The 25,775-nt window shown below is 36.6% G+C and overlaps 1 pseudogene; it reads left to right on the top strand.

Moving 5' to 3' along the window:
• Window positions 1-1,559: 1,559 nt before the first annotated feature.
• LOC140511388 (large ribosomal subunit protein eL6-like) lies at window positions 1,560-24,536 on the top strand (annotated as a pseudogene).
• The last annotated feature ends 1,239 nt before the right edge of the window (window positions 24,537-25,775 follow it).

The following is a 25,775-nucleotide window of genomic DNA, read 5'->3' on the forward strand; positions in this document are numbered from 1 at the left end:
AGTTCTGGGTTTTGAAACAGTTTGGTGGTTCCAACGTAGTGTGATCTGGGGAGAAATGTGGTCACTGCTCCTCTGATTTGCTTTTTGGTTCTTACCCAGGTAGGGGCCCTGATTCCTTGGAATTGCAATTGATACTGCTTCTTGGAGCTCCTATTCCCTTAGGAACAGAAAGAATACTATTCTTCATAGTCCCTGATCTATTGGGACTGGAGGTAATACTGCCCCTCAGGGCTTCCACTCTCTCTTAACTGAAAGTGCTCCTCTTTGCCCTTGAAGCATGACATAGAAGTGTGTATACATAATCCAGTTGCCAAACAATATCTGGTCTAGTGCTAGTACAAGGGTACCCTGTAGTCTGTTTCTGCCCACTTTCCAGGTCCCCTTACAATCTTTAGCTTGGTAGGTCCCAAAACTGTTGCCACTTCTGTCTCCATTATCCTACAACTGGGTTTTCATCCACATGGACTTGAGATTGGTCTCTTCCTCCATTTCAAAGATTTGTCTTTCCTACCTTGTATGGTTTCTTATGCTGGAAAAATGTCTCAATCTGACCGTTTGTGGCTCTGCCACTCTCAAATTCATTTTGAGGCATGTTTTAAAGTTGTTTTAAGGGGAATGTTAAGAAAGTATAGCTGTGTGCTTCTCTAATTCACCGTCTTGGCTCTGCCAAGTCTACTATACTGCTGATGTTTTCTAATACGGCTCATTGTTACGCATCTTCTACAAGAGCTTGCCGCCTGAGGGTCATGAAACTAGTGGGAAACTGAATAACCTGGCATTTTAGATTAGCAACAAAGCTGTGAAAGTCTTTTTGGGTTTGGGATTGTAGTTTTCCCATGGAGAAAACTTGACAGTGATCTTCCTTGTTATATGATGTGAACCCCCTGAAAGACTAGATCAGAATCCTTGCTATGTCTAACTATAATTTAAAATTACTTATCCATAGTTTTTTTCTCCTAAAATGCTCAGTATTTCTTTAACATTTGAAGTGAGGAGCATATTCATCTCCTGAGCTTTGCAATTTTAAAATTAATCAATGATAGACATTTTGAAGTGACTGAATATTCCCCTGGTAAAGGTGAAAGACTTTAGATTCCTACTTAACAACTGAGCTGATTACTTTTTGTTGCCTAATATTAAGCTGCCTGTAGCATTTCCTTTGTACCAAAAATCTTGGCACCCTGGCCTTTTTTTCCCCATTGTAAATCTAATTATCCATATTCTTTAAAATAAGATTACTTTTTGTGAGCAATTAAGTGAAATTCAGTCTTCTTAAACTCTTCAGTATTGCTATGAATATTTATAAACTTAATAGAACTTCACCCTAGTAGGCAGTCCTTTTAATCTTATTTGAAGCAGCATGAGGCCCAAGTCTCCTGGGATTAATATCATATTTTTTCTTCCTCTGGCAGGGAGAAGAAGCCTCTTTTTAATGAATTATTTGACTAGACAAGCTCTATTCCTCTTCCAAAGCAATTCTTGAACATGAAAGACTGACAACTCAGCCCATGTTGCTCACAGAGTATGTCATTTTGATTGTCTCAAGTTCAGGACTGTGATTCACACAGTAACTGAAGCTTCTGATTCTGGGGTCCTGCATATTTCACCATTATGGTTAAAAGGAAGACCATTAGAAACCTATACAAATGTACACTCTACAAGTAACAGTAAGTGGGCAAGACATTTTTTCTTGTTATGCTCAGGTAAATGTTAGCTTACAGTAGTCCCATCCAAAGCCACATCTAAATTGAGCTCTACAGATCATAAAGTGAAATTTAGGACTATTCCTCTGGTCTCACAGTAGCACTTCTCAGTATTTCTTTCATGGTAGATTTTCCAATTTTACTCTTTAAAATGGCATGGGAGGGGGTTGGAGCCAAGATGACAGAGTAGAAAGATGCACATACTCTAGCTCTTCCCCCACAGCCCATAAAACACTTGTAAAGAAAGACTCTCAACAAATTCTAGAGCAGCAGAAGCCACCAAACAACAGAGTAAGGAGATTTCCATCCCAAGATAACCTGGAAGGCCAATGGGAAGGGTCTGTCACACTGGATGCAGAGCGTACCACTGCCCTGACTTGGTCATGAGGCACCAGGAGGAGTAGGGCTGGAACAGGCCTCAGGGTCAAAATCCCCAGCAGCAGCAGCAGAAGTTCACAGATCTCTCAACCCACAGGTGACAAAGACATTTCAAAAGTCAGTGAGATGACTTTTTCACTTCCATGACAAGGGAGGAGGGTACCCCCAGCTCCAATCCCCGGCAATGGTGGCAGTGGCAGCAGCAGGCAACAGCTGCAGTGTCAGTGGCATTGGAAGGCAGCAGCTAGTTTCCATTGTTGAAGGCTCAACTTAAAGCCCCTGGAGGAATTGAGCAGCTGATATGAATCTCAGCCTCAAACCAGGCCAGGGAGTAAACTCCTTTTGCTTGATTGTGTCACATTGCAGGAACTGAGAACTAAAAGGTCCCCAGAGTATATCCTACTCTTGACAAAGGATCCAAAAGTCAAGTAACTGGTTGGGAGAAAGAGAGAGAAACAGAGGAGAGAGAGAGAGAGAGAGAGAGAGAGAGAGAGAGAGAGAGAGAGAGAGAGAGAGAGAGAGAGAGAGAGAAAGAGAGAGAGAGAGACAGACAGACAGACAGACAGAGACAGAGAGAGAGACAGAGAAACAGAGAGCACAGAGTGAGTTGAATAGGAAGAGATCATATCTAAGAAAATAAAATTAAGTGGTGAGAAAGAAAAATATATTGGGAGGTGAAAGGGAGAAATGGAATGGGGCAAATTATCTCTCATAGAAGAGGAAAGAAAAAACTTTCCAATGGAGGAGCAAAGAGGGGAGGTGAGAGGGAAAAAGTGAAACTTAACTCTCATCACATTTGGCTCAAGGAAGGAATAACATGCACACTCAATTTAGTATAAAATCTATCTTACACTACAGGAAAGTAGAGGAGAAATGGATAAAGAGGGTAGGAGGGATGAGGGAAGGGAAGATACATGGGAGAAGGGAGCAATTAAAAGTAAATATTCTTGGGGAGACAAGGTCAAAAGAGAGAATAGAAGAAATGGGGGGGAGCAGGATAGGATGGAGGAAAATATAGTTAGTCTTACACAACATGATAATTATGGAAATCATTTGCAAAACTACACAGATATGGCCTATGTTGAATTGCTTGCCTTCTCAGTGGGCATGGGTGGGGAGGGAGGAAGGAAGAGAAGTCGGAACTCTAAGTTTTAGGAATAAATGTTGAGAATTGCTTTTGTGTACAACTGGAAAATAATAAACACAGGTAATGTGGTATAGAAATTTATCTTGCCCTACTGGACAAGAGAGAAGATGTGGATAAGGGAAAGGAGAGGTGTTAGAAGGGAGGGCACAGTGGTGGAAAGGACAATCAGAATGCATTGTATTTTGGGGGGAGGGAGTAATGGGGAGAAAATTTGGAACTCAAAATTTTGTGGAAATGAATGTTGAAAACTTAAAATAAAATAAAATAAAATAAAATAAAATTACATATGAATGGAAATTCGGTAAGATCCAAAAATAGAATCTTCTCCATTTTGTGAAGAGGAAAACTGATTTTGTTTCTCTTGTATTTTAGGACAGAATAGCATTTAATAAAATGTGGAATTTCAACTTCTAGGGAAACTTACGTTCTTAAAAGGAGTATAGACATGAGCAATTTATAGCAAGGAAAACAGGAACCAACCACAATATACTTTCCATGGAAAAACAATTAGCAATTGCTTGTGATGTTTGTAATGCAGTAGATATACATGTAAGGAAAGGAAAACCATAAATAATTGAATTAAACTTACAGAAGGCCATTGAAAGGCTTCACACCAAGCACTCTAAAAACAGTACTAGGGGGTTGGTGAATTCTTAGTTTATATGGAATCAAACTGAAAACAGGAAACAGAAAAGAGAAGTGAGTACCTGAAAATTCCTCTAGAATAATATGGCAGAACATGGGATCTCTGAATTTATTTTGTTTATAAGTGATGTAACATTAAAGAGTTCATGCTGAAATCTAACTTTTTAGATAAAAATCAAATCTTGTGGCTATTGAAATACTAAGTTCAGAGGAGCTATAGGATCTGAGATGTAGATTTAGAAGGAATCTTAGAGGCTATAAAGTCTCAAGCTCTAGTTTAATATTTATGTTAAACTGAGGTCAGAGAGGTTGAAGGACTTTTCTAAAGCGGTCAAACTAGTAAATATCTGAACCAGGATTTGAATATAGCCTTCCTGATTACTACTTCAGTAGTCTTTCTATTTACTATGCTACCAGCCTAAATTTTGGATACTTGCGAGAGTGGGCAAAACAAGAGATAGACATTTTGAGATGTAGACCATAACACCCAGGGAAAGGAAGATGTACTATGGTCATAGGATATTGAACTTTGAGGTACTCACTAAAGCCTAAGAAAGATGACTGGGAATAATTTTTGACTGTTTCATGAAGACCTTTGATTTTCTGTGATTTTTTTTGGTTCAGTTCTGTGATTATATCCATGTAGGGAAGTTCCAGGTGAAAAAACATCCTTCATTGATGTAGAAACTACTCTTCAACTTATAGTCTTAGTGAATCATCTAGGATGATGAAAAATTAAATGACTTGCCAGGGTTATTACATAACCGATATTTTAAAAAGCAGAACTTCAATCCCATTTGACTTGATATTGAAGTGAGCTTCCTATCCACTATAACATGATGACTTTTTTTTTTGTTGTTATGGATAATAAAAAAAAAATAACCCCAATAGTCTAAATATTTGAAGAAAGATATAGTACAGATGAGGGATAAAAAGACCTAGGAGTGGTTGAGAACAGCAAGAAAAGAGCTAAAATATGAAGGCAGAATAAAAACATTGGAACTTCATCATTGGAATGGTTGATTAAAAAAAAGTGATAAAATCCAAATCTAAAGAATGATGTCTTTGGGGGACATAGAGTTTTGTCCCCCGCATCCTAGTACACCAGAAGTGGCTGTAGCCTGCTGAACATTCTGCATGGTAAATTGATATCACTTCTTTAGGAAAGTTTTGATTTGTTTCCCAAATAGGTTATAAACTTAGGGAATTCTTTATCTTAGGAAGTAGTATAAGAGCAGAAATAACCTATAGATGGTTGAGGAAGAGCTAAAAGATATTAATGTATGATAGATTCATTATAGATTGTTACAGAAAACTGGGATCCTTGACTATTGAGGGTGAAATCAAAGGGTTAATTATTCCCAGCATAACCTGAATTTCAACATTAGAACAAAAATCTCAGACATGAAGGGACATCAAACTTACACTATTATTTGGCAGTTCTTTTGTGTCATTCATTTCCCTGGTGCTTTCTGCTTTAGTTTGGGGATTGTACCTTCAATAACATATTTTGCTTGAGTTTAAAAGGGGCAATATTTAAGATGTACTAGATTCATATTTTAGTTATATTTGTCCTCATTAAGTAACAAACTTCAGTATATTTTTTCTGCATACAAACAACATATTAAATGGCTAAGTGACATGTTTATTATGATATGTATTCCTGTTCTAATTTTAAATGACCTTGTCACTGGATTACTCCCTGTTTCAGTGAAATAAGTCCTTTTAGATGAAGGATTTAATACTTCTTTATCTTTTTTCTAAGTCTAAGCAGTGAGCCCTCCCAGATTCAATTGAAGAGGTGATGAAAATTGAACTTTTGATGGCTATTTTCATGGCTGTTTGTCATAGAGGTAGCAAAATCTACATACACTTTCCATTCCATCATTTTCTTCTTAGCCATACTAAGACCTATCTTGGATCTCATCATGTTTCCAAATTGCTCTAAGAAATGGCTGTCCTTGTTCTCAACTGTGTCCTAAAAGGAAGAAGAAAAGCCAATGTGGCATTGCTCTGCTAGCTAAGTGCTTTTGATAGTTTTTCATTCTGCTTTTATATAGTAGAACAACTGAATCTTTCATTTCTAATGCTGTTTGAAGATTCTCATAAGTGCAGCCCTTAGACTTAAAAGTCATAATTTAACATCATTCTGTTTGCAGTTCCTACATTATTTCAGTCAAACTCAAAAATATTTTTCTGAATTATTTCTCAAGTTTATTTTGATCTCTCCATTATGTTGTATAAATAGCCTGTTATTTTTCTTATTTGATATATTATGTGTTAGAAACTCAAAATATACAAGTTATATGTGTAAGGATAGAGACTGAGATATAAGGAACTACCAAGTGAAGAAACATTTTCTACGAATGCAAGCCAGCATTTTCTCTGTAAATCACATTCTTAAAAAAAACATTGCTACAGCACTGAGAGGTTAGTTATTTGCCAAGGGTCATGCAACTATATGCGTCCAAGGCTTGAGCTCAGGTATCTGTAGTTCCAAGGCTGACTATTCGCTATGCCACAGAGAATTTACATTTTTGTATTTATGTGTTACTTAGATAGACAGCATGGATTACTGGTTAGAGAACAGGCTTTGAAGCCACACAGACCTGATTTCAAATCTTGCCTCAGACTAGTTATGTGAATTGGGCAAGTCTCTGAGCTTCTCAAAGACTTTTACAGCCCTGTACCAGAAGTGTCAAAGTTGGGGGTTTGTGGGCAGCAAGTAGCCAGCAGAACTCATGGGCCAAACCAGATTTAAATGTAAATGAGAAATATTTGAAAAAATAAAAATATAATACAATGCGGATGGTATTAATTTGTGGCTTTCTAAGTCAATATGCAGCCTGGATCTATTTCTGTGTGTTTTTGACACCACTGCCCTATACTACAAAGGAAGTGCCAACCTGCATTGGTAGGAGTTGCTTTATGTAGAAATTAACTCTCTCAAGAAAATCATAGCCCCAGTCCCCAGTCCTAGCATGGCAAGTCCTTTAACTTCCCAATTCTCTGGTAAACTTTTTGTGAATATGAGTTATAGAAAAGGTGCAGACTTGTATTGGTAGATTAAATATGCTGACCCATAGGTTCCCTTTCCCAATGAAATCACCATACACACCTTTGACTATACCCAAAGTGAAATAACATATTGCACTCAGTTCTCTGCCTGTTTGGGGATATCCAGTACACAGCCACAAACAGGGTAACAACACTATCTCTATGTATATTGTTTCTAGTTCTGAAATCACATTTTGAAAATGGTATACATAATGGATTATGCTATATGTGTATGTCTCTGTATTGTTTTTATTGTTTGACCTTCATTCTTGAAGAAGACCATGATATCAGGGAGGTGATGCCACGACTTGCAAGTGAATTGTATATAAGTGAGGAAGGCTTATACAAAGTCTCACTTTCTCCTCCCAAGCCATCTGGGTCCAATGGCAAGATATAGGTCAGGATGACTGGAGATAGCCCCCGTATGTCTATAATGTCTATACATATATGTACATACACATCTGTGTGTATGTATACATATATACATATACATGCACATACATACATGTGTGTATATATTTATATGTGTGTGTGCATGCATACACATGTGCCCATTATCTGCAGTTTCAACAAAGTGCTGCCTGTTTATACATCTGGCCATCTGGACTCCATGGTTTTATGAGTTGGGGTACCAGAATGATTAGAGCTACATCATGTTTCACCTATATTTGCTCCCTTCCATAATAGACAAGTAACACTTAGTGAAATCATTGATAACATGAGCTTCTTATTAATGGGAACCAGTTGGATACAATTCTCTTTGTGCAGTTCTTAATGCAGCTTCCTCAATGACAGTTTTTATGAAATGATTTGATAATCAGTCTTCACTGACGTCCTATTCTAACATCTGGTTTTTGTGTGGAGGGGAACTTGTGTACCCTAATGCTATTTCAGTGGAACACAAACTCTGTAGCTCCTATCACCAGCCTATCTAATTTCAGAGAGATTTAACTTCAGAATCAGGTGATTATTATATTTTATTTTTTTGAGTACTGAAAAGTATTAAATGGAGAGATAGATATGTGTATCTATGAAGAAAGATACTCATGTACATGAAACCACTAGTCAAGCAGTTTTGATATATGGTAAGCAATAAAGGGCAGGTAGGTGATGTAATGGATAGAGTGCCGGGCCTGGAAGACTCATCTTCCTGAGTTCAAATCCAACCTCAGACACTTAAGCTGTGTGACCCTGAGCAAGTCACTTAACTCTCTTTGTTTCTAATCTGTAAAACAATCTGGAGAAGGAAATGCAAAGTTCTCAGTATCTCTGGCAAGAAAACCCTATCAACAATGGGGCACTATTGAAAGTTACTAAACAATAACAAAATATTACAAAGGCAGAGAATGAATAATATTCAATTTTTTGCTCTTTCAGATTGGAAAAGTTTCTTACCTATACTATCTCATGTGAATGTCACAAGAACACTATATGGTAGATACTCAGGAATTATTACTGATTTAATTATTGAATTATTACAAAGAAAAAAACAGACTAAGACCATGTTTATGGTCATATAGTTAAAAAATGTCCGAGGCAGAATTCGAACCCAAGCCTCTTGGCCCTAATTGCAGGACTCTCCTTTCTACACCCTCACTCAATAAGATAAAATGCATCTGTGGATATCTACCGCATGTCCCACATCCAATAATAACCAAAATAATGCCAGTATTATATTTGTACTATCTTTTATCTCCATCCTTTCATTTTCAACTTCATACCATGGCTGGAGGTCTAGACCTGTTGCCTGAACAGTTGCAGTAGTCCTTCTTAATGTGTTTTCTTTCCCTCAGGCTCTCTACCTCCAAAATGTCCCAAACATCACTGTCAGATTAATTTTCCTTGGGCTCATCTTCTGTCATATCATTATTCTTCTAAAACTTGCCTCTTCTTTGCATAGTTCATTAATTCTAAGCTCCTTAGTCTAGCTTTCATTTCCCTCTGGGTTCTTCCCCTAACTTTCCCTTTAAATGTGACCTTCTCTACTCACCACACAAATCCTCTAACCTCTGACCAAACTAGTACTTATGGTTTCCTGAGCACACACTAGTTTCCTGATTCTCCTTGGCTTTGCTTATGATATCTCTTATTCATGTGACTCTCTCTTTCCCATCTCTGTCTATTTCAATCTTACCCACTCTTTAAAATCCAGTTTAAATACCACCATGAAGATTGCTTTGTTCTCCCAAGTGTTACGTATTCTCTCATATTCCATATCAATTTTAAAGCACTTATCACAAGCCACCCACATACTGCAGTTGAGAAGAAGTGTAGTTTAGTGGGGGAAATAGTCATGTGAAAAAAAAAAACACTAGAGATAATTATTTTTACACTATTTAGTTCACAGAATTGTTCTGAGGAAAGCACATTGTAGACCTTAGAGTATAATAGAAAATGGATTTGTTAAAATTAGTATATATATTTTATCTCCCTAATAGATTATAAGTAGATTAAGAACTCCTAAGGCACAGAGATTGGGTAGTATTTATTGATATCTTTGCAAATATAAATAATGAATAAATGTTTTTGAAAGAGTGAATGAAGGTAACTTTCTTTCCATCTCCTTCTAGGTCCTCTTATCAGACTAGATCAGGAAAGGAAATAACTTACTTTCTGATTTAAAGTAGATAGTGCCTCCTAGAAATGTTCCTGCAGAATCACAAGGAGAGATTAAGGCAATATGCCAAGGGGAAAACTCTTGAAGGCCCACAATCTCACTCCTACACCCTATATAAAAGAGAAGTTAAGTAGAAAGGGGAGCGAAGACCCACCTTCCTTTTGCCATATGATGACATAGGTCTCTTCCCAGTTTTATTTCTTTGGTGCTATATTTCAATTCCATTCTACATTTTTGAATGCCCACCTTGTGCCAAGCACTCTAATGGACACTTGGAGAGACAAAGCCAAAAATATAACACCCCCTGTCTTCAAGCGTATATTTTTCCTGAAATTAGTGTAGGGGAACAAACAATATATTGTAAACAGATAAGGAGATCCTAACATATGCAAAATCATTTTGGGGAGAGATGATTACAGTAAAGATATAAATTCCCAATCCCTTCATTGCTTCTAGCCCTTCTTACCCCAATATTCCCCCCACCCCCCACTCGGGTTCTTATGACTTGGTATTTGACTCACATTTGGGTTTGTAATCTTTTTTAATCCAATCCTGGCATGTGTTTAACAATAGCACTTAATTTTTTTTCTTAAAGAACACATCATACAAAGATGATTCCATAATTAAAGGGTATATTCATTTTCCTTTCCATATTTCTCTTTCACCTGAGTTTCCCACAGGCTCATAATGTTCTAAAGTAGAGTCTTTATTTTGAATTCCATTTTCACAAAACATCATATTAGGCCCATCAAACACAGACGACTTCTTTTGGTTCTTCTGGAGAAGAAAATGTTCTGCCTTTTAGCCCATTAGCATTTTTTCTCTTTCTTGATTTGTTTTGCATAATATAATCCGAATGTCAATACAATTACTGCAGTGCAGCTTCCAGGGCTTTTTTAAAGTTAGAAAGTCAAAATGACTTATAAGTTACTTTTTCACGTGTGCTGTGGGTTGCAAACTATCACTTAGAAAGTACTGTGTTAATGACATGTAATGCATTCTCCGCTTATAAAACAATATTAAAAGATCTATCATATTCTTTGTCAACTTTACTTATGTGAATATATTTTCTAGATCATTTAGCAACTTATGTCTTTTGAATAAGAATCTCATGACTATTGTTTGACCTTAAGAGTAGTTCTTAAGAATTCATGTATGTCTTCCATTATAAAATTTTGCAGCTTATAATATTTTTAAAAAACAGATTTTAGAAGGTAATTTCTGAAATTTTTATTATATGTTATATCATTTAATAATCTTATGTATTATCTCAGTTAGATAAAATGGAAGCTAAACCATGGTTCAACCTATCTTTGATTTGAAAGAGATATTCTAAATGGAATTTCTTATTCCAGTTTCTAGGTGTTGGATAATGCTTTATTGAAGGACTTCCAAAATGAAGTTCTTTCATAAGTTATGATCAACAGTTTCCATGGAGACCAGTCAAGATGGTGGAGTAGGAAGAATCAAGACAGAATGCTTCTTTCTACATCTACTTCACCAAAGATGTAGAAAGAGCACCACACCAAGTAGCAATTGAAACTACAAAAAGAAAAACCACAGTTGGTCATTTTTTTTTTCCAGCCTAAAGAGTAGAAACAGAAAACCTATCAATAACTGTGATTCAGGTCCCAGTCAGAGACAGTCAACCAAGAGAAAGTTTGCATTTCAGTTACTCTGAATCTGCAGAACCTTCTAGTAGCTGACAGAGTCCAGGACTGGACATAATCTACTGGGGCTCCACACAGGACCAAACTTATCACTCTATTGCCTTGCCTAAACCAGAGGTCAGGAGATTTCAAAACTCAGACCAAAAACACAGCAATCTGACCTTGCCCTAAATCAAGTCTCTTAGGGCACATTAACAGTTAGCAAGTTGCTAACCTGACCTGTTCCTGAGATACTTGAAAAACACAGGACTCAGTATCAGGAATAGGAGTAGGCTCCTATTGAGTACACATCATGACTAAACAAGGCACAGACGTTCCCAGTAAAAATGCACACATTCTACTCCTAATTCAGCAAGAAAGATTAGAAAAATGAGTAAATAAAAACAATAATTAAATGCTGTTATAGTGAAAAGGACTCCCAAAACCCAAACTCAGAAGAGAATAACTTCAAAACACCGTTTCATAAATCCTCAAGTGAAAACACAGATTAGCTACAAGGTTAATTTTGAGAATTCCTGGAAAGAAATAAAGTAAGAGTTAAAAATGAAATAAGAGCAATGAAGGGAACAATAGGAAATGAAATGAGAGCTTCAGAGGAACAACCTCAAAGAGAAACAACTAGATAATTTAAGAAGTATACAATCTTATCTAGGGAATGGACAGCCTGAAAATTGTGATGGAACAAACAGGAAGAGGTAATGACACCATAATGAAATAATGATTAAAAAAAAGAAGATAATGTAAGGCATCATATATGTGCATGTGTGTGTGTGTGTGTGTGTGTGAGAGAGAGAGAGAGAGAGAGAGAGAGAGAGAGAGAGAGAGAGAGAGAGAGAGAGAGAGAGAGAGAAGAGAGAGAGAGAGAGAGAGAGAGAGAGAGAGAGAGAGAGAGAAAGAGAGAGAGAGAGAGAGAGAGAGAGAGAGAGAGAGAGAGAGCAATAGCTGAAAAATCAAGGGCAGATAATTTAAAAATTGCTGTACTATTTGAAAACCATGCCCCAAAAAGGGCTTAGTTACCTTATTCCAAGAAATCACAAAAAAAAAAAAATATTCAGAACTATAAGAATCAGAGGAAAATTGTAACAAATGAAATAAAATTCATCAGTCATTTCCTCAAAAATACCCCCAAAAGAATACTACAAGGAATGGATTCAGCAAAATACAGCAGTTAGAGGAGGTTTTGTTATATTTTGATGATTTAAAAATAATTAAAAAAGGAAAAGTAATCAACTGGGGAAGAAACTTAATATGTCATATAACTGATTGGGTATACAAGTAGAAGACTATAGAAATAAGGGGGAAGGGATGTGAACTAGGCATCACTTAACTATTACTGTCATCCAAATCAGAAAAAGAAGTGCAAAACCTACAGAATTGAACAGGCACATGAATGTGTGCACATACACACACGCACACACACATTCACACATTTTGGCATATAAGTACATTAACAATCAATAGGAAATAAGAGTGGGGCAAGGAATAAGAGGAAGGATAGGATTATGGGGTGAAGAATGTATCCTATTCCCTTCAAAATGGAAACAAATAAAAGATAAGTCCTAGTGATTGGGGTATAAATAAGGAGAATAAAAGGATCAGAAAGTATAAGCAGATTGTAGCAAGCAATCTCCCTCTCATGCAAGTTCAATTGCATAAAACACTTGTGGTTTGCAAATTCCTTTTTCACTACCTTCTTCTTTGCCATGAAATGATAGGGAGCAAAAGGGTGGGGTAGAGTGAGGAAGTACAAGATAACAGGATGGAGAAAAATGTACAATCAGTGATATTAGCTATAAATGTGAATGAGATGACCTTACCCATAAAATAAAATAGGATAGCAGAAGAGATAAGAAAGCAGAATCTGCTTGGAGAAATAAAATTATTTTAAGGTTATGATTCAAAGACAAAGAACATCACCAGAAGATTGGTGTACAAAGGATGGTCATCACTTCCTCTGCCCTCTTTCTACTGTTGCTGCAAAAGAAGAAATGGAGTACCCAGTCCTGGGGACTATTGTACATTTTTATGTGGTTTTTATCTGTCCTTAACCAAAACATTTTTGCCTAGTATTCAGGCTTCTGATCATGCAGTGAAAAATGTCTCTCAATGAATGGTGAGATGCTTGAGAGCAGGAACTGTCTTTTACTTCTTTTCCATGTCCCCAGGTCTTGGCACATGATAGGTGCTTAATAAATGTTTATTGCCTGGCTACTCCTCACCCAGAAAGCACAATTTGTCACCCTTATGTCTACTTTGCTCCAAACTTCCAGATCGTTTTGTCCAGACACATAACCTTCTAGCATCAAGTGTCACATCTACAATGTGAAAAAGGATAGAGATATAAAATCTTGAGGGAAAAAAAGACAATCGAACTGGAGAGATTAAGAATATTTGCAAGCAGCACAACTAAATACTAGATAGTATATATTTAAAACTGAGGTAACTGTTATTTGGCATCCTTGAAGACATACTTACCAATAAAAATTAAAACATAAACCTCTCAGTACCTTTCTCCATCAATTGACCTCTCCCCCTATAATGCCCCCTACCTCAAATCACAGAAACTCAGAGAACAGCCACCCACCAACAGTATTACACATTTATAGTGTCAAATACATATTTATTATACTTAGTTGAATGCTACATGAAATTCCATCTATGGGGAAAAAAAATGAACGGTGCTATATAAACAAATGCCAATAGTTCAGTGATTGTGCCTGCCGAATGAAAATTTAAACTGACTCATAAAACTTTAAATGTGATGTTAACATGTATAAAGTGTGAAAACCAGGTTTAATTATTGGGATGGTCTGTGATTGATTGCATTAAGAAAGGCTAGGTGAAAAACAAACTAAAAATACCAGAAATAGAAGTCTTTTCTTTCTTTCTTTTTTTTTTTTTAAAAGGACTATTTCCATAAAGACAAAATGGAGCTTTCATAAAGAGCAAAAGGGAAGTCAAGGGCTAGATTGCTTTCAGTGCTCTATAGTTTACCCAGTCAGATGACTTAACCATCAGGTAAATTGCAGTCTAACATTCATTATCCAATCAAGCTTACAAAACATTTAACTCTGCATGTTGTGAAACTTGTTGAGCCAGCTCTTAAATAATTGATAGCCTACACAGCGATATCTTCATGATTTTGATACAATTTTATTCATGTTTTCAACTGTATTTTCCTGCTAAATAATATCTCTTTCAAAATGGAAAGAACTATCCTCCCCAAGCCATGCATTTTCAATAAACATGTTAGCCCTGGAGGCTTCAGATCCACACTCACTTTTTTTTCATCACATCAAAGCAGTGATTAAAATAAAACTAAAAAGTGGAACATGAGCAAAATAGTAAAGAGAAGTGAAATTTGAAGCCTGTTGATGAATCAGTATCATCCCTTAATGAACATCCAAAGCTTCTATTATCTATGTATTCAATTTGATATGAAGTTCAAACAGGAAAGCAATTTTCCTCAAACCACAGAGAGTTATTCTAATTTGGTATTCTTGTCATTGAAGGGGCACTGGAGACTTTTGGGATGCCTAGAATCCAAAACAATCTTCTTAGGACCTTGTATTATTTTTTTAAAGTGATATTTTGGGGAGTCTAAGAATCTGATATTTCTGAGCAAGATTTTTTTAAATTCTTTTTTTTATGGAGTTAGGGAGAGTAAAGATACTATTTACTAATTTTCCTATTTTACATCTAAGTGAATTAAGATCACTATTGGACCATGAATCAGTATAAATGAGGTGCTAGACTACCAAACAGCGTTGATGCCTAATAAATTTCAGGATTGATTGGAACTAGGTGATGCTAATTGTGGATGATTAGATGAACAGAAAAGTCACTCATTAATAGAAAGAAAATGATAAGAGATATCTGTTCTCAGAAATTCTGGGGAGATCTATATGAGAATTCTCTAAGATGCTTTTCTTTGGGAAATGAGGAAAAGAAGACAGGCACTGAAGCACTGCTTATACTTAAGTTCATTCTTAAAAGGGGAAATGATGATATTCACTATTTCCTGTTCTAGCAATCCAGGTGTGCTATCCAGCCCCCCTTTACACACTACATGACTTTTGTACATGAACATTTTTATATTTTATTTTTTGATCATATGCAAAATAATGTTAAATATTTGTGTCTCAAAATTTTGAGTTCCAGATTCTCTCCTCACTTCCATCTCCCTGGTTTGAGAAAGCAAGCAATTTAATACATGTGCAGTCCTGTAAAACACAGTTCCATATTAGCTATGTTGTGAAAGAAAACACAAACAACAATAAAAATAAAGTAAAAAAAAAATGTATACTTTGATCTGCATTCAGACTCCCATTAGTTTTTCTCTGGAAACAGATGCAATTTTTCATCATAAGTCTTTCAGAATGGTCTTAGATCATTGTATTTCTAAGTCATTCACAGTTCATTGACTAGTTAAGTCATTTGGAGTTGTTTGTCATAAAATATTGCTGTTACTGTGTACAATGTTTTTCTGATATAACTCACTTTATTTTACATCAATTCATGTAAGTGTTTCTGAAAGAATCCTGCTGATTGTCTCACATAGAAGAATAGTATTCCACCATAATCATATACCACAACTTGTTCAGACATTCCCCAATTGGTGGATATCTCTTCCATTTTCAATTCTTTGCCATCACAAACAAAGAGCTGCTATACATATTTTTATACAGATAGATTATGTTCTTTTTCTTCTGAGGTCTTTGGGGTACAGACCTAGTAGTGCCATTGCTGGTTCAAAGAGTAAGCATAGTTTTATATCCCTTTGGACATAGTTCCCAATTGTTCCCAGGAATGGTTGAATCAGTTTACAACTCCTCCAACATTGCATCAGTATCACAATTTTTCTACATCCTCTCTAGCATTTGTCACATTCATTTTCTATCATATTAGCAACTCTGGTAGGTGTGAGGTGGTACCTCAAAGTTATTTTATTTTGCACACATCTAATCAATAGAGATTTAGATCATTTTTTTTAATATGACTATAGATTGCTTTGATTTCTTCATCTAAAAACTGTCTCTTCATATTTTTTGGCCATTTATCAATTGGGGAATGATTTTCTAAAATACATGTGACTCAGATATCAATATATATGAGAAATTAAGCTTTTTATCAGAGATATTAGTTGCAAAATAAAAATGTTTCCTGCTTTCCTTTTAATCTAGGCAGAATAAGTTTTGTTTGAGCAAAAACATTTTTAAAAATCTCATTGTTTTGAATTGTATTGATTCATGGTGTCTTATAGGGTCATTAGCTTCCACATGTCCAATTCTATTTTAAAAATACTGTTTTCCTCAACTAGCTTTTGTATTTGTTTTTCCATTTGGCCAGTTGTACTCTTTTTTTTTTCCAATTTATTTATTTATTTTTAGTTTTCAACATTCATTTCCACAAGATTTTGAGTTTCAAATTTTCTCCCCATCTTTCCCCTCCCCTCACTCCAAAATACCATGCATTCTGCTTACCCCTTCCCCCAATCTACTCTCCCTTCTATCACACCCCTCCCTTTCCTCAACCCCATCTTCTCTTTTTTCCTGTAGGGAAAGATAGATTTCTATGCCACATTATCTGTATTTCTTATTTCCCAGCTGTACGCAAAAACAATTCTCAACATTCTTTCCTAAAACTTTGAGTTCGAACTTGTCTCCATTCTTCCCTCCTCACCCATTCCCACTGAGAAGGCAAGCAATTCAATATAGGCTATATATTTGTAGTTTTGCAAAATGATTTACATAATAGTCATGATGTGAAAGACTAACTATATTTCCCTTCATCCTATCCTGACCCTGCCATTTATTCTACTCTCTCTTTTGATTTTATGCCTCCCCAAAAGTGTTTACTTCTAATTACCTCCCTCCTCTCATTTAGAATGTTTTCTATCATCCCCCCACAGCCCACTTATCCCCATCTCCTCTACTTTCCTCTAGTGTAAGATATAGTTTTATACCAAATTGAATGTTCATGTTATTCCCTCTTTAAGCTAGATGTGATGGGAGTAAGCTTCATTTTTTCCTCTCACCTCCCCGTTATCCCCTCCACTGAAAAAGCTTTTTCTTGCCTTTTTTATGAGAGGTAATTTGCCCCATTCCATTTCTTCCTTTCTCCTCCCAATATATTCCTCTCACCCTTTAATTTAATTTTTTAGATATCATCCCTTCCTATTCAACTCACTCTGTGCCCTCTGTCTATATATATGTATGTATATATATATGTATGTATGTATGTATGTATATGTATATATGTATACATATGTGTGTATAACCTCCAACTACCCAAATACTGAGAAAAGTTTCAAGAGTTACAAATATTATCTTTAAATGTAGGAATATGAAGAGTTCAACTTTATTAAGTCCCTTATGATTTCTCTTTCCTGTTAACCTTTTCATGTTTCTCTTTATTCTTGTGTTTGAAAGTCAAATTTTCTATTCATCTCTGGTCTTTTCATCAAAAATTCTTGAAAGTCCTCTAATTCACTGAATGACAATTTTTGCATTGAAGTCTTATACTAAGTTTTGCTGTGTAGGTGATTCTTGGTTTTAATCCTAGTTCCTTTGACTTCTAGAATGTCATATTCCAATCCCTTCAGTCCTTTAACATAGAAGCTGCCAGATCCTGTGTATCTTGATTGTATTTCCATAATATTCAAATTACTACTTTCTAGCTGCTTGCAATATTTTCTACTTGACCTGGAAACTTTGGAATTTGGCCACAATATTCCTAGGAGTTTTTCTTTTTGGATCTCTTTCAGGAGGTGATCGGTGAATTCTTTCAATATGTATTTTATCCTCTTGTTCTAAAATATCAGGGCAGTTTTCCTTGATCATTCCAAGAAAGATAATGTCTAGGCTCTTTTGTTGATCATGGCTTTCAGGTAGCCCCATACCTTTTACATTTTCTCTCCTGCAATCTGCTTTCCAGGTCAGTTGTTTGTCCAATGAGATATTTCACATTATCTTCCATTTTTTCATTCTTTTGGTTTTGTTCTGTGACTTCTTGGTTTCTCGTAAAGTCATTAGTCTCAGTCTGTTCCATTCTAATTTTTAAAGAACTATTTTCTTCAGTGAGCTTTTGAACCTCCTTTTCCATTTCTGTTAATTCTGCTTTTGAAAGCATTCTTCTCCTCATTGGATTTTTGAACCTCTTTTGTCAATTGAGTTAGCCTGTTTTTCAAGGTGTTATTTTCTTCAGCATTTTTTTGAGTCTGCTTTAGCAAGGTGTTGACCTGCTTTTCATGCTTTTCTTGCATCTCTCTCATTTCTCTTCCTAGTTTTTCCTCCACCTCTCTAACTTGCTTTTCAAAATCCTTTTTGAGTTCTTCCATGGCCTGAGCCTATTGAATATTAATTTTGGATGTTTGAGATACAGAAGCCTTGACTTCCATGTTTTTCCCTGATGGTAATCAATGTTCCTCCTCATCTGAAAGGATGGGAAGAGATATCTATTCCCCCAAAAAAGTAACCCTCTATGGTCTTATTTTTTTTCCCCTTTTCTGGGCATTTTCCCAGCCAGTTACTTGACCTCTGAGTTTCCTTTCCACACCCACCTTGCTTCCAGTTCTGCCCAGCTAGTGCTTGAGGGCTGAGATTCAAATGCTGCTTCCCAGCCTCAGACCTTTCATTGAGGGCGGGACTGTTATTCAGTGTGAGATTAAGGTCAGGTGCTCTGGTGGGGGCAGGGCCACCACACAGGGCTCAGTTCCCTCAGGGAGTTTATGAGGAGACCTTCAACAATGGATCCGAGCTCCTGCCTGTTTTGGGAGCCCTTGTATGCTGCTGCTTCCGCTGCTGTCTCCCGAGGGGGCCTGTGTTATGGAGACACCCTGCTCCCTTCAGCCAGCCAAAAAGACCCCCTCACTGACCTTTGGTGCCTGTGGGTGGAGGGACCTGTGCTTCGGCTGGAGATTCCATCCCTGAAGCCTGCTGGGATCTGCTCTTCTCGGTGCCTCTCGGCCAAGTCAGGGCTGGGCTCTGCTCCAGGTCTGGTGCACTACAGACTTTTTGTTTCAGTTTTTTATGTCTCTCTGGAACAGAAATCTCCTCCACTCAGTTGTTCTATGGCTTCTGCTGCTCCAGAATTTGTTGGGAGTTCTTGTTCACAGGTATTTTTTGGGCTGTGGGTTAGGAGCTAGCATATGTGTATCTTTCTACTCCACCATCTTTGCTCCTCCCCCTCTGTCTGAGGATTCTTGTGTCAGTGGCTGTAGCCTTGGTTGTTTTCCTGGTGTTGTGCTGATGTACTGAGATCCTGAGGGATGTCTCATGCTGTGATAAGGAGGTGGGGTGGTGCCTTGTGCTGCTGGAGGCCATAAGGGTCCAACAGCTCACCTGGTCCTAAGATGGCATCTTTGTGGTCATGTCTTACATGTGCTGAAGTCCAATGGAATCTGTTTCCCTGGGGCAACACTGAAACATGTGGAGGCCTCATTTACTTTCTTGTCCTACTGAAGGACACCTGTTTGCGTGGGGCTTCATTAAAGTATGTGATAGTTCTCTGAACTGGAGTCTGCTGATTCCCTGGTATTGCTATGGCATAGTGAGTGTCCTTGTGTTGGTGTTTCCCTGCTCTACAACACTGGGGCTCAGGACCTCTCTCTGGTTTGCTGAGATGGGCCTTTCTACTAGTTTGTTGGGATACTTCCTGTCCTGAAAGGTACTCGCCTTTTAACTAAGGGAACACAGCTTTCTTGTCAAGTTTTTTGTTCTAAAAGATTGTTTCATCCTGTCTTTTTGCTGCTTTTGTTGTTCCAGGATTTGTTTTGGGGTGCTATTTTAAAGTTGTTTGGAGGTGAATATGATAGAGTTACAGTAATTTACTGCTTACTCAACCATCTTGGTTCCTGGAAGTCTCCCCAACTCTGTTTTTTTAGGTGTCATTTTCTTCAGTATTTTTGTACTTCCTTTTACCCAGCTGTAGAATCTTTTCATAATTTTCTTTCAACATTTTTTCCTCTATCTCTCTTACTTGATTCTTAAGATTCCTCTTGAACTTTTCCACAAATTCTTTTTTGGGCCTGTGAACAATGCATATTTGTCTTTGTGGTTTTGCATTTAACGTTTTTAACTTTGTTGACATATTATGAATTTGTATCTTGATATTCCCTGTCACTGTAGCAAAGTATTCAGGTTTGTTCTCTATTGTTTGCTCTTTTTTCCAGTGTACTTCTTGACTTTTCACTTTATGGTAAGTTAGGTTCTGCTTCTGGGTTGGAGGTGACACTATCCCAAACTTTACATTTTTCATGCCACTGTTTTCAGAGCTAATTCTGGGGAGTATGTCAGGTTTTGAATCTTCTAAAGTAGTATGATCTGAGGAGAGGTATGGTCACTATGCTCCTGTCCTGTGCTCTTATCTGTGAGTGACCTCAAGCACTCTTTTGTATCTTGGAACTGTGACCAGGGCACTCCTCTCACTCCCGTATAGGTGCTAGTTTTCTAGAGCTACTCCTTACCCTGTGGCAGCAATTCAGAATCACATATGGGTAATGCAACAAAATCTTTTGCCCTGTTCCAACAAAAGATCCCCTGCAATATCCTTTTGACTAGTTGTCCAACCCCCTTACCATCTGTGGACTGCAAACTTTAGAAATTATTGCCTCACTGCATCTGTTGCCAAGGCCTGCTGTTGGCTTCTCTGGATTCAGCCTGTACTGTACTGTGTTCCACTCTCATTCCAGTGAGACAGACCTTTCTTTCTGATCTTATACACTGTCTTGGGATGGAAAATTGTTTCCCCTTGACCTTTCTTGGTTCTGCTGCTCTAGAATTCATTTTGAGGCATTATTTAGAGTTGTTTGGAAGGAAATTTGGCTCAAGTGAGTACCTACCTTTACTCTGCCTTCTTGGCCTACACACTATATAATTAATCAACTTTGGATTACTATTCTTCTTTGTACTTAACACTCCATTTTCTCTCCCTGTACCTTATACTCATTCTTTCCCATGCCTGGAAATTCTTCCTTATCAACTTCTTTTCATTTCTCTCTCTCTTTAAGACAAAAATCAAATTTCTCCATATGCAGGAGCCCTTGCTAGTGCTGATAAGCTACTATTGCTTTCTCTTCTTAGATCATCATTTATCTTCTTTGTATATATCATGTATATATGCAAAGTTATTTGTATACTTCCCCCTCCCTATAAGAAAATGCTTTGAGGATAGCTTCTTTCCCCCACCCCTCTTTTCTTTCAATTCTCACAGTTTGCACAGTACCAAGCAAATAATGAATATTTGTGGACTTCACTTAGGTAATATTAGTTTAGAGTACACTTTGAGTATAGATATGTCAAAATTATTTCAGCATACAGGATACCTGTTTGCTTCTTGGTTGGCTTTTTTTTTAATGTTACAAAGTTTGAATCAGAAATGAAAATTAGAAAAATTTTTAGCACAAAATAAAGTTAATTTCAAGTATGAAATAACAGACCAAAATGAACACTGAATGAAAAGGAACAATGGTACAATAGAAAAACTGCTACATTCAAATTCAAATTTGTATCCTTCTGCTGACGTATATTACACTATGACCTTTGACAAGTTATTTAACCTCTCTACACTGTGGTTACCTCATCTGCAAAATGAGTTTGTTTCGATTAGATGGCATCTGAAAGTCCTTTTGGCTCTAAAGATAAGATGCTATGAACTACAAACTGAATGAATCAGACCTACATTCTTCCTGAGAATCACCCTGGCAATAAACTTAAATTGGCATGAACTCCACCAGGCACTCATGTACCAATTAACTCAGTGTGGAGGCATAGTACTTGACTACCTTCATACCTATTGACATATCTATTTTTTAAAAGGTCAATACATAGTGCCATGATAGTCCTTGCTTAGCTTTGTCTTCCTAAAGCCATGAATTCAGAAATTCTCCATTTGCTGGCATTTCTTTCAAGGTCTAACTCTACTCCTGTTACCACTTTTTCCAAGTCATTAAAATTTGGCACATTCCATAAAACTCTATGTGAAACTAAAAATGCCATCATTACAAATTTTCATTATCTCACTTATAAAGTTCACATGTTTGATGGGCCTTTGTCCCAACAGGGCTCATATTAATCTTGCAATGTAAAAATGTCTAATTAGAACCAATTTGATAAATAGTCAGTTATCTGCATTAAACACATGTGTCACCATTCACTGTACAAGTAAACCTATTATTTCTAAGTGAAATCAGAGTCATTAGATCAGAAAGGCTTACTGAAATAGAACTTTACTAAGCAAAACTGAGGATTTCTATTTTGGAAGGAAACACATATCATTTCAAAGTAAATGACATCGTAATAGACATAATTAGCACTATAAAGTGTTCAAGAGTCTTGAGAAAATTAATATGAGTGTTGAATTTGAATATGGCAGATTACTTCTTAGGTCATCTACATATTCCATTACAACTAGGTTTTAAGTATATTAGTGCTTTAAAGAGGCTTGTGCAGAAAGAGATATTCTTTGAAGCAAGACAGTAGAAAATGAATTTAACTCTTCAAATTATCTGTCTGCTTTAAAAACTAAGCTTTTTTTTTTTTTCTTTTCATTTTGATCATTGTGTTAGAAAGTCAGAGGCATAAAGTTGGGAAAGTTTCCTCCTCAGATTTCACACGCCCAGGGTTCAAAAGAGCATACTTCTCATTTTGGTGGGTGTTAAAAATCTTATTTTCATTGATTTCTTTTGATTTTATTTCACCTTTATTTACTTTACATATCTTTTCCCAGGCCAGCAAAAGAAAGAGAAAAAAAACACCACAGTTCTGCAAAATCAGCCTGTAAGTATATGCAGGGTTTTATCCTTATAGACTCTCTCCCCTCTTCAAAGAGAGATAGTTTAGTGTTTTATATTAAGGTTGCAGATGGTATAATTTTTATTAATGAGGCAGATATGTGTCTGTATTCATTCTGTATTTAGAAATAGGAATAGGAACTAGACTTGCTCATCAGTAAGAGGGAGTAAGCATTTATAAAGTACCTACTATATGCCAAGAAATGTGCTAAGTGCTAAGTTTTTCTTTTTTAACAAATATAATTTTCTTGATCCTCACAACAACCCTGTATGGTAGTAATAGTATTATGGCCACAGTTGAAGAAAGTGAGGCAAACAGTTTTTGCTCAGTTTTACCCAGTTAGTGTCTGAGGCTTAATTTGAAGTAAGATTTTCCTGACTCCAGGTTCAGTTTTCTGTCTAGTGTAGCACCTACCTGAAGAAACTCCTTCTACCAAAGCAGGCTAGAAACTTATAATTTCAAAGAGTTGCCAAGAGCATTGTAAGGTTAAAGATACTATAAAGGGTCACCTAGCCAAAAGTGGGTCAGAGGCAGGGCTTTGATTTTCCTGGATTCAAAGTTGGCTCTCTATTCTCTGAACCAGTCTGCTACCTTATCTTAAAAATAACTCTCGCTTTCCCGTCTCTCCAGATGGCGGACAAAAAGCCCCCAAAGGAACCAAAGGAAAAGAAGGTTAAAAATGGGAAAAAGGAGAGCAAAAAGGAAGATGTGACTGAATAGGTGGTGAAAAAGCCTCGAAAGCATTTCAGTTGGAACCCAGTCCTGGCCCGACAGATTGGTAGGTACTGCAGGTCTACAAGGTATTCCCTGAGAGCCATGTACAAGCGGAAATGTGCTGCACCAAAAACCCGAATTGAAAGGAAAAAGAAAGAGAAGGTGCCTGCTACGATCTCAAAGACAGCTGATGGAGATAAGAATGGAGAAACGCGTGTGGTAAAGATTCGCAAAATGCCTACCGAGGATGTGCTTAGAAAGCTGCTAAGTCATGGCAAAAAGTCCTTCAGCCAGCATGTGAGGAGACTTCGAACTGGCATCACCCCAGGCACCACTCTGATCATGGTCACTGGCTGCCACGGGGCAAGCGAGTGGCTTTGCTGAAGCAGCTGGCTAGCGGCTTGCTACTGGTCACTGGACCTCTGACCATCAATCGTGTTCCTCTGAGGACCCATCAGAAGTTTGTCATTGCCACGTCCACCAGGGTTAACCTTTCAGGTTTAAAATTCATCTCACTGATGCTTACTTCAAGAAGAAGAGATTCCTTAAACCCAGACACCAAGAAGGAGAGATTTTTGATACAGAAAAAGAGAAATACGAGATTACAGAGAAGCGCAAGGCTGACCAGAAAACAGTGGACTCACAGATCCTGCCCCAAATCAAGAAAATTCCTCAGCTTCATGGCTATCTGTGCTCTGTATTCTGTCTCTCCAATGGAGTTTATCCTCACAAACTGGTGTTTTAAATACCTAGCAAAGAATTCTTATTAAAATATTTGGAATATAAAAAAAAAAAGGAAGAACTCTCACTTGAAATAACTATGACATGTATCACAGTATATACTATTTTGATTGCTTGCTTTTATAGCTTCGTTATTGTTTACATCACTTTTGCTGACTCCTAAAATGTTTTGATAAATATATTTCCTTTGCATTTCCATAAAGGAGTTCAACTTTATTACCTTACTTACACAAGAAAATGACAACATCCATTATAGAAGAACAGGAAGCAGTAGAAACTGCCTAGAATCTCTATCCCAGTGTGACATTATATAAGTTTGTCATTCACCTGAGCTGACTTCATGTGTATTTATTAACACAATTGCAATGGAACGTAAAAACTGTAGGTTGAAAACTGAAAAATTCAGTCACCCCAGTTATTTGTTCATGTTTAGCCATATTCAACTACTAGAGAAAATGTAGAATTGCATATCCATTTTGTCTGTGGATACAGTCTATAACATACGATGAACTAAAAAGATTTGACATATGGTGTACCTATTTTTCCTAAGCATTAACATAGTAATATCTATATTTAAATAATAGTATTAGATAAGATATATTCCAAATAAGTGAATTTCTGGATAACTGAAACTAAATCATTTTGTGAATTTAAAAAAAATATTATAACTAAATTGATTACCATACTTCTTTTTATGCAATACTATTTTTTGAAAAAGAAATTTCAGAAAATGACGGTCATTGACTTAGTCAAATGACTTCTCAAAACAGTTTTTACTGATTTCACTTAAAATTACTGCCTCTCCTCTGAGCTTATCTCTAATTTATCCTATATATTTTTTTGCCTACTTTTTCATATTTATATTGCATGTTTTCATATTCATCTGTATCCCAATCACTCAGCATAGTGCCTGGCATGCAGGGGGTAGTTAGTAAATTCTTGTTGACATAGCTATTTTATGATGACTGAAAATAATTATTGTCATTATTATGAAAACCAACTTTTGTATTGCATTGGGATTAAAATAGGACTAAAAATATATAGTTAGAAAAAAAGTGGCTAAACCACCAAGGAAATTGAGGCTGGGGGCAACAGAATCTTGAAATTGTTGAGGAATTATTTTACAAGTTATCTATCTCAAGGTAAGTAAGGTGGCAAAAGAATCTAGACTTGTCACAGATGATATTACAAACCCCAAAAGGCAATAAAGAGAACATTAATAATTACTGACCCATATACCAACTTTCTCATATTTATTAAATGTTTATGAGAATGTTCCACATATTTGATAAAGATTTTCTTGAGGAAAAT

This window comes from Notamacropus eugenii, chromosome 6 (genome assembly GCF_028372415.1).
Source record: "Notamacropus eugenii isolate mMacEug1 chromosome 6, mMacEug1.pri_v2, whole genome shotgun sequence".
NCBI lineage: Eukaryota > Metazoa > Chordata > Mammalia > Diprotodontia > Macropodidae > Notamacropus > Notamacropus eugenii.